Raw genomic sequence first — 9,262 nt, 5'->3', positions numbered from 1 at the left:
GATCTCTTGACCTCGTGATCCACCCGCCTCGGCCTCCCAAAGTGCTGGGATTACAGGCGTGAGCCACCGCGCCTGGCCAATTTTTGTATTTTTTAGTAGAGACAGGGTTTCACTGTAGTGGACAGGCTGGTCTTGAACTCCTAACCTTGTGATCCACCCACTTCAGCCTCCCAAAATGCTGGGATTACAGGGGCGAGCCACTGCGCCTGGCCTCAATCATCTTCTAAAAGGCCACTCTTCTTAATTCCATTACCTTGTGGTTAGGATTTCAACTGATGAATTTTTAGGGGTCAGGAGGATGCAAATATTCTGGTCATAATGATAGCCTCATTGTCCTCTTCAGAAGCACTCCAGCCTGCTTTGCAGCTGTTTATTTTTTTATTTCTTACTTTCATTTTCACTTTTTTTGAGACAGAGTCTTGCTCTGTTGCTCAGGCTGGAGTGCAGTGGCACGATCTTGCCTCACTGCAACCTCCACCTCCTGGGCTTAGGCGATTCTCCTGCCTCGGCCTCCGGAGTAGCTGGGATTACAAGCGTGCACCACCAAACCCAGCTAATTTTTGTGTTTTTAGTGGACACGGAGTTTCACCATGTTGGCTGAGCTAGTCTTGAACTCCTGACCTCAAGTGATCCACCTGCCTCAGCCTCCCAAAGTGCTGGGATTACAGGCATGAGCCACCACACCCAGCCTGCAGCTGTTTAATTCTGCTCAAAGAGTTTGTCTCCCATAAGGGACACAAAATTGGTTTATTCCTGTTTTAATAAATAATTCTGGCCAGGTGTGGTGTCTCATGACTGTAATCATAGTACTTTGGGAGGCCAAGGCAGGAGGATCACTTGTGCCCAGGAGTTCAAGATCAGCCTGGACAACATAGGGAGATGCCATCTCTAAAAAAATAAAATAAAATAAAATAAATAAACAGGAACAGTAAACCCAATACTACATGTTCTCGCTTATAAGTGGGCGCTAAATGATGAGAACTCACGGACACAAAAAAGGGAACAATAGACACTAAGGCCTACTTAAGGGTGGAAGGTGGGAGGAGAGTGAGGATCAGAAAAAATAACTATTAGGTACTAGGCCAAGTACCTGGGTGAAGAACTAATCTGTACACCAACCCCCCACGACATGAGTTTACCTATGTAACAAGCCTGCACATGTACCCCTAAACATAAAATAAAAGTTAATAATAATAATAACAAAACCAGCTGGGCATGCCTGTAGTCTCAGCTACTTGGGAGGCTGAAGTGGGAAGATTGCTTAAGCCCAGGAGGTCGAGCCTGACAGAGCAGGAGCGCTGTCATCTCAGACAAACACTGCCACTTTAAATTCCAGCTGCCCTTCCAGCTTCGTGCATTTCAAGGAAATCACTTCTCTTAACTACAAGCAGCCAGAAAAGAGCAGACAGCAAAACACAGATAAGACAGCTCAGACACAGAGGAAAGCAGGGAGAAAGTCTCTTGGGTAACTGCCAAACTTCACCCTCGTACAGTGTGGCCCCAGTAAAACAGTGGGCCTTAATAGGCACATTCCTTTCCCTTCAGGTGCACTAAGATAAGGAAGCTAAAGGCAGACTCCGGGGATATGCCTGCAGCTGCAGGAAGATGTATGTGAACAGACACACAGCTCTCCCTACCAGGTAAGCACAACAAAAGAGACACAGAAGCAGTCCAAGCCTCTGATAAACTCTCCCACCCTGAATCCTTAAAAACTCTTAGTCTATAAGAGAGTGTGACTTCTGACCTAACTTGATCAAAAGTCCCTGCCGTGTTTAAAATAAACCTGTTGACCGTCAAGCCACCCTTAGTGTTTCTCTCCTCTTTCTTTAATTCTTACATTTGATGCTGACACCTGGGACTGGCGTGGGGGCCAGAGACTCTCTCGCAACCCGGGAAGCAATGGGCAATGGCAGTGCATCCTGAGTTAACTCCTGGATCCTGAGGATCTCTGGCCACCCACCTTGTCTTTTCTTTCACTTCAATTTTCAAGCAATTTGCATGAGAAGGACAGCTGACCTGAAGGGGACTGCGAGACTCAGGCTGGGGCTACTCCACGGTGGGCTTTTGAAACTCTCAGGTCTCAGGAATCCACCTCCGACTACCCATAACAGGTATTTCGCTCCCTAACCCTTGCTTGCTCTTCCTCCCTCTCCTTTCTCTCTCTCTCTCTCAATCTCTCCCCCTCTCTCTCTCTCTCTCTCTCTCTCTCTTCCTTGAGTGGCTCCAGTCTGGGAAGTCTTTTGCTGATTCTAACCAGAACATCTAACATCGGACACTAATTCAGCCGACTGGTAAGATCTGCCTTCTCCTGGCTTTGTCCCAGTACCAGAGAAAGTCCAGGCTGCCGTCCAGGTCCTCGGAGGACCAATAGAACTAAGCTAGAGGAAATCTTGGGGACACCCAGTTTCTTAGGCTAACCATCCTCTTTCAGAAAGAGGATTCTGGGTCTCTTTTTTTTTTTAACGGGGGCCCCCGGGGCCTCCAGGTCCAAGAGGGCTGCCGGGAGAGCCCGGCAGGCCAGGCCCAGGTCCGGGGGGGGGGCGGTGGTGCCCCCTGGGTCTCTGTCTTTTGTCTGGGGACCCCTAGAACAAAACAGACACCCTCGTCTTCCTCTTACCAGACCACAGGGGTGCCAAACAATCCCACATTGCTACATCCTCCCCACTGGGCTGCCTCCTTCGCAACCTGGCCAAACTCAGCTTACAGGGGACCCTAAAGCCAAAGCATTTAATTTTCTAGTGCAACACAGCTTGGCCCCAATACAGATTAGATTACGACAGCCGATGGCCCAACAATGGCACCTTTAACTTTCAAATTCTCAGGGACCTTGACAACTTTATAACCAGCAACAGCAAATGATAAGAGATTCTCTATATTCAGGCTTTTTCCTACCTTAGATCCCGAGCCTCCCTATGTCAAGCTTGCACCCCTCATGAAATCCTTCTTCCTAATGAAAACCCTCTCCTTTCTCTGGAACTCCTTCCTCCAAAACTCCTTTGGACCCTGCAAACGAGCCCTCTCTATATTCTCAACCCCTGCACCCACTCCTCGTCCACCTGTCTCAACCCTCTGCCCCAGCAGCCCCCAACCCTGCCCCTCCTCCTTCTCCACCTGTAACCCATTCAAAAACTACTCCAGCCAGTTAAACAACGTCAGCCATTCTCCCGCTCGGGGAAGGGGCTGGAGTTAAAGGCATTACTCGCATTCATGTCCCTTACTCCATGTCTAATCTGTCGTAGATCGAACAGCGTCTGGGATCTTTCTCTGAAAATCTCTCTCATTATCACAGGATATTCCTGCACATCACCCAATCCTTTAATTTAACTTGGCACAATATTTGTATAGTTCTAGCCTCTAGCATCACTCCTGATGAAAAAGAGCTCATCTGGCATTCAGCTGAAACACACGCAGATGAACTCCATAATCAAGCCCCTATACAAAATCCAGTGGCTAATGATGCAGTCCCCCATAGAGACCCAGATTGGACTTACCAACAGGGAGACAATGGCATCAGATGAAGAGACCACATGCTTATCTGTCTCCTTGTGAGTATAGACAAAAATGCCCACAAGGCAGTTAATTATGAAAAACTTAGAGAAATTACACAAGAGCCTCAAGAAAATCCTGCCCTTTTCTTATCACGCCTCACTGAAGCTATGCTAAAATATAAAAATTTGGACCCAGAATCTAGAGAAGGGCAAACTTTCTCTACCTCCAATTTATTTCCCAATTCTCCCCAGATATCCAGAAAAAAATTACAAAAGTTACAGGAGGGTTCCCAGACATCCCGGCAGGACTCCTAAATGCAGCCTTCCATGTCTTTAACAGCAGAGATGAGGAAGAAAAAATTAAAAAAGACAAACAGCTCTGGTTAAAATACCAGATGCTCGCTACTGCTATCCAAAAGCCAGTTACACAAAAGCCTCCCAATGACCCAAAAGAAAACTCCCCCACCCCTCTGGGAGTCTGTTTCTGATGTGGCAAGTCTGGACACCAGGCAAAGGCTTGTTCTAACCCCCTGGCCCCCCATAGATCTTGTCCAACTTGAGGTCTTTGGGGACACTGGAAAGTGGACTGCCCCCAATGGGGACATCCACCCTCTTCGGGTGCAGCTCATAATAAAGCCCCCCGACCATCACAGGAGGAAATCTCTTCACTGCTGGTGCTGACAACGGAAGACTGAGCGTGCCCAGGATCCTTCGCCTCCACGCCTCGTGAGTCCACAGAACCCAGGGTCTTACAGTGTCAGGTAAGATTATTTCCTTTCTTTTGGGTACCAGGACGAGTCTATTGGTGTTAACTGAATATGAAGGCATATTAGTTCATCCGTTTCTGTTGTTGGCGTGAAGGGCATACAAGAAACCCCATACAAAACGCCACCTCTATACTCTCATTTCAGGGAGTCACCCTCACTCACTCTTTCTTGGTCATTCCTCATTGTCCCACTCCTTTCCTAGGAAGGGACATCCTACACAAATTAGGGGGAATCATTCATTTATGGGTCCTGCACCAAAGCCACACTTACTTATTATTATGGCAAGAACAAAACCCTTTCCTCAGACACTCCACATCAAATAAACTTAAAACTCAAATTCCTCAACCAGGTAAATCCCATAGTATAGAACATTGACTCCCTCATAATGGCGTCCCACCATTCTCCAATTCAGATTTCACTGAAGGATCCTAAGTGCTACACAGTAGTCCCACAATAGCCCCCCAACCCTAATGGATTATGGAGACTCAAGCCCATCATCTCCCGACTTTTGGCTGCCAGTATTTTAATCCCCACCCATTCTCCCCACAATATTCCTATTCTCCCAATCAAAAAACCAGGTGGCTCTTATAGACTATTTCAGGATTTGCGATAAATCAACTCCACTATTGTTCCTGTTTGTCCTGCTGTGCCAAACCCCTACGCCCTCCTACCACAAATTCCTCCCAACACTAGCCATTTCTCTGTATTGGATCTCAATGGTGTATTTTGTACCATTCCTCTACATCTCTCCTCTCAAACCCTTTTTGCTTTCACTTGGACTGGCCCTGACACAGGCTACTCCCAACAACTCACATGGACTGTCCTCCCCCAGGGCTTTAGAGACAGCTCTCACTATTTCAGTCAGGCACTTCAACTGGATCTTTCCTATCTCTGTAACCTAGAGTTTTGCTTCAATATGTGGACAACTTACTTCTTTGCAGCCCCTCTCTAGAACATTTATTCAACACACCACCAGGCTTTTAAATTTTCTGGCTAAATGCAGGTACCAGGTATCCAAAATGAAGGCCCAATTAACCTCTCCAAAAGTCTCATACCTATGATTAATCATAACTTCAAATACTCAAGAAATTCTGCCAGCATGAAAGCAAGACTTTCAACAAATCCCTTTTCCTAAAACAAAAAGGGACTTACTTTCTTTCCTTGGATTAGTGGGATATTTCCAATTATGGGCAGCAAAATTTGCCATTATCACTAAACCCTTTTATGAACACACAAAAGGAAATCTTGACCAACCACTCACTCTCACTCCCACCTTTATCATGCTTTCTATTACCTAAAACATGCCTTATTACAAGCCCCTGCTTTAAGCCTTACAAACCCCCTGAAACCCTTCCATCTATATTTATACAGTTCTCATAATCAGGCCCTTGAACTGTTAGCCCAAAGCATGGGAAATTTCCTCCAACCAGTGGCATATTTTTCAAGAAAACTAGACCCCGTTTACAAAAGCTGGCCCCCTTGCTTAAAAATTTTGGTTACAGCTTCTCTGATTATCCCTGAGGCACAAAAACTCACGTTCTATTGACCCTTTCAGGTATTTTCTTCTCACAGTCTGTAAGATATGCTCCACCATAAGGCACTCACCTCCATCTCATCCTCTCGCATGCAAGCCTTACATTCAATTCTCCTCCAACCCTCTATTTCTCTTCCTAGATGCTCTGCGCTAATCATGCCACTCTTTTGCCTTCAACACCAATTTTGGACCCCAACCAACTGTCATGCTTTGATTTCATTGAAGGATATCTCACCATGTTTCACCACCTTACTTCCACTCACATACAGGGAGCCCCAGATTGGTTTATAGATGGCAGCAGGATATGCCATCATTGAGGGATACCCAAATTCTCCCACCAAGAAATTCGTAGAGGCTGACCCCTTGCCTTTGGGCACATCCTCCCAACAAGCAGAATTAGTTGCCCTAGTAAGAGCACTAACCCTAGCCAAAAACACACAAGTTCATATATACACTGATTCTAAATTATGCCTACAACATCATCCATTCCAATGCCCAAATTTGTAGCAAGTAGGACTATCTCACGGCTAGGGGAACTCTATCATTAATGGAAAACTGAAGGCAGCTTTACTTCTAGGAAAGGTTTCAGTTACCCATTGCAAAGGATATCAATCAGATGAAAGCCACATTTTGGTAGAAAATGATGAAACTGACTATTGGGAAAAAAAATTTGACCAATTATCCAAACCCCCAATACCTATTTCTTCTCATACAACATATCCCTTCCTTTTATCCATAACACCAAATACAACAACTAGTCATGGTAGGGGCACATTTCAAACCCCCATACTAGTTCATACAAAACAAATTAGTCCCGCNCCTGTTGCCCGGGCTGGAGTGCAGTGGCACGATCTAGGTTCGCTGCAAGCTCCGCGTCCCGGGTTTACCTGATTCTCCTGCCTCAGCCTCCAGAGTAGCTGGGATTACAGGTGCACACCACTATACCCGGCTAATTTTTTTTTGTATTTTTAGTAGAGATAGGGTTTCACTATGCTGGTCAGGCTGGTCTCAAACTCCTGACCTTGTGATCTGCCCGCCTTGGCCTCCCAACGTGCTAGGATTACAGGCATGAGCGACTGTGCCTGGCTAAATTTTCTGGCTGAATGCAGGTACCAGGTACCAAAAGGGAAGGCTCAATTAATCTCCCCAAAACTTTCATACTTAAGACTAATCATTAACTAGAATAACCGGTAAGAAATAAAAAAATTTTAAAAAAAAGACTAGTCATGGCTCTAAATACCCAAGAAATTCCGCTGGCTCAAAAGCAAGGCATACAACAAATCTCACTTCTCAAAACAAAAAGGGACTTACTTTCTTTCCTTGGATTAGTGGGATATTTCCGATTATGGATAGCAAATTTTGTCATTATTGCTAAACCCCTTTATGAACACACAAAAGGAAACTTTGACCAACTACTCATTTTTACCCCAGACCTTTATCACGCTGTTTCTCACCTAAAACCTGCCTTATTACAAGCCCCTGCTTTAGGCCTTCCAAACCCCTTGAAACTCTTTCACTTGTATTCACACAGTTCTCATAATCAGGCCCTTGCACTATTAACCAACCTATGGGAGATTCCCTCCAACCAGTGGCGTATTTTTCAAAACAATTAGACCCCATTTATAAAACTTGTCCCCTTTGCTTAAAAATTTTGGCCACAGCTTCTCTGATCATGCTTGAGGCAAAAAAACTCACATTCTACAAACCCCTTCAGGCATTTTCTTCTCACAGTCAACGAGATATGCTCAGCCATAAGGTGCTCACCTCCATCTCATGCTCTCGCATGCAAGCCTTACGTTCAGCTCTCCTTCAGCCCTCTGTCTCTCTTCATAGGTGCTCCCCACTAATCATGCCACTCTTTTACCTTCAACACTGACTTTGGACTTCAACCAACACTCATGCTCTAATCTAATAGAAAGTTCCCTCGCCGTGGTTCACCACCTTACTTCCACTCACATAAAGGGAGCCCCAGATCGGTTTGTAGATGGCAGCACATCAAAAAACCCTCCCCTCCAAGCAGGATATGCCATCACTGAGGGATATCATGATGATGCCCACTCTCTCCCACCTAGAAGGGCCGTAAAGGCTGCCCCCTTGCCTTTGGGCACATCCTCCCAGCAAGCAGAACTAATTGCCCTAATAAAAGCATTAACCTTAGCAAAGAGCATACAAGTTAATATATACACCGATTCATTTTTTTTTTTTGAAATGGAGTCTTGCTCTGTGGCCCAGACTGGAGTGCAATGGCACGATCTCCACTCACTGCAACTTCCACCTCCCGGGTTCAAGTGATTCTCTTGCCTCAGCTTCCTGAGTAGCTGGGATTACAGGCACACACCACTACACCCGGCTAATTTTTTTGTATTTTTAGTAGAGACTGACTTTCACTATGTTGGCCAGACTGGTCTCGAACTCCTGACCTCGTGATCCGCCCAACTCGGCCTTCCAAAGTTCTGGGATTACAGGTGTGAGCCACTGTGCCCAGACATTATATACACTGATTCTAAATATGCCTATAACATCATCCATTCCAATGCCAAATTTGGAGAGAGCGGGGCTATCTCACAGTTAAAGAAACTCCTATAATTAATGAAAAACTAATCCATCATTTGCTAAAGGCAGCTTTACTCTCAGAAGAGGTTGCAGGTAGCCATTGCAAAGGACATCAGTCAAATAACAGCCACATTTCTTTAGGAAACTGTAAAGGTGACTATTGGACAAAACAAGCTTCAATCAATCATCCAGTTCCCCAATATCTATTTCCCCTCATACAACATATCCCCTTCCTTTTATCCAAAACACCAAACACAACAACTAATCATGGTGGGGGCACAATTCAAACCCCCATACTGGTTCGTAGAAAACAAATTAGTCCTACCTGACACTGAAAAAACAACTCTTGCCAGGCGTGGTGGCTCACACTTGTAATCCCAGCACTTTGGGAGGCCAAGCCAGGTGGATGACAAGGATCAAGAGATTGAGACCAGCCTGGCCAACATGGTGAAACTTCATCTCTACTAAAAATACAAAAATTAGCTGAGCGTAGTGGTGCACGCCTGTAGTCCCAGCTCCTCGGGAGACTGAGGCAGGAGAACCACTTGAACCGGGGAGGCGGAGGTTGCAGTGAGCCGAGATTGCACCACTGCACTCCAGCGTGTGTGACAGAGCGAGACTCCCTGGCAAAAAACAAACAAAAACAAACAACTATTTTATGGGACATTCACAACTTCTCCCACACTAGCCATTCCCCTCTACATTTCTTAAGTTCCCATACATACATAACCCCAGATATAAAGGAGCAGCTAAAAGCCATTGGCCCTTCGATGCTCTATTTACCAGAAAGCTTCACCCCACTCCAACACTAAACCCCCTTCTTTCCCAACCCATCAGGCCAGGGGACACCTTCCAGGACAGGCTGGCAAATTAATTTTACACATATTCCCCCAGTAAAAAAGGTTGAATTTCTTTTAATT

The 9,262-nt window shown here is 45.6% G+C and overlaps 1 long non-coding RNA gene across 2 annotated transcripts in view; it reads left to right on the top strand.

Moving 5' to 3' along the window:
- The first annotated feature begins 1,387 nt into the window (after positions 1-1,387).
- LOC108295529 overlaps positions 1,388-9,262 on the top strand; it is a 10,142-nt gene continuing 2,267 nt past the window's right edge. The window contains exons 1-4 of one of the 2 annotated variants that reach the window (XR_005198206.1): positions 1,391-1,465; positions 1,546-1,640; positions 1,991-2,111; positions 4,142-4,249. This is a non-coding gene — a long non-coding RNA (uncharacterized LOC108295529). Of the gene's footprint in view, positions 1,641-1,990; positions 2,112-4,141; positions 4,250-9,262 lie in introns of both variants that reach the window. The other variant, XR_001821439.2, reaches the window with a different exon arrangement.

Source organism: Cebus imitator, unplaced genomic scaffold, assembly GCF_001604975.1.
Source record: "Cebus imitator isolate Cc_AM_T3 unplaced genomic scaffold, Cebus_imitator-1.0 Scaffold647, whole genome shotgun sequence".
In the NCBI taxonomy this organism is placed as follows: domain Eukaryota; kingdom Metazoa; phylum Chordata; class Mammalia; order Primates; family Cebidae; genus Cebus; species Cebus imitator.
The sequence above is the reverse complement of the archived record's forward strand: the minus strand, read 5'-3'. Positions and strand labels throughout refer to the sequence as shown.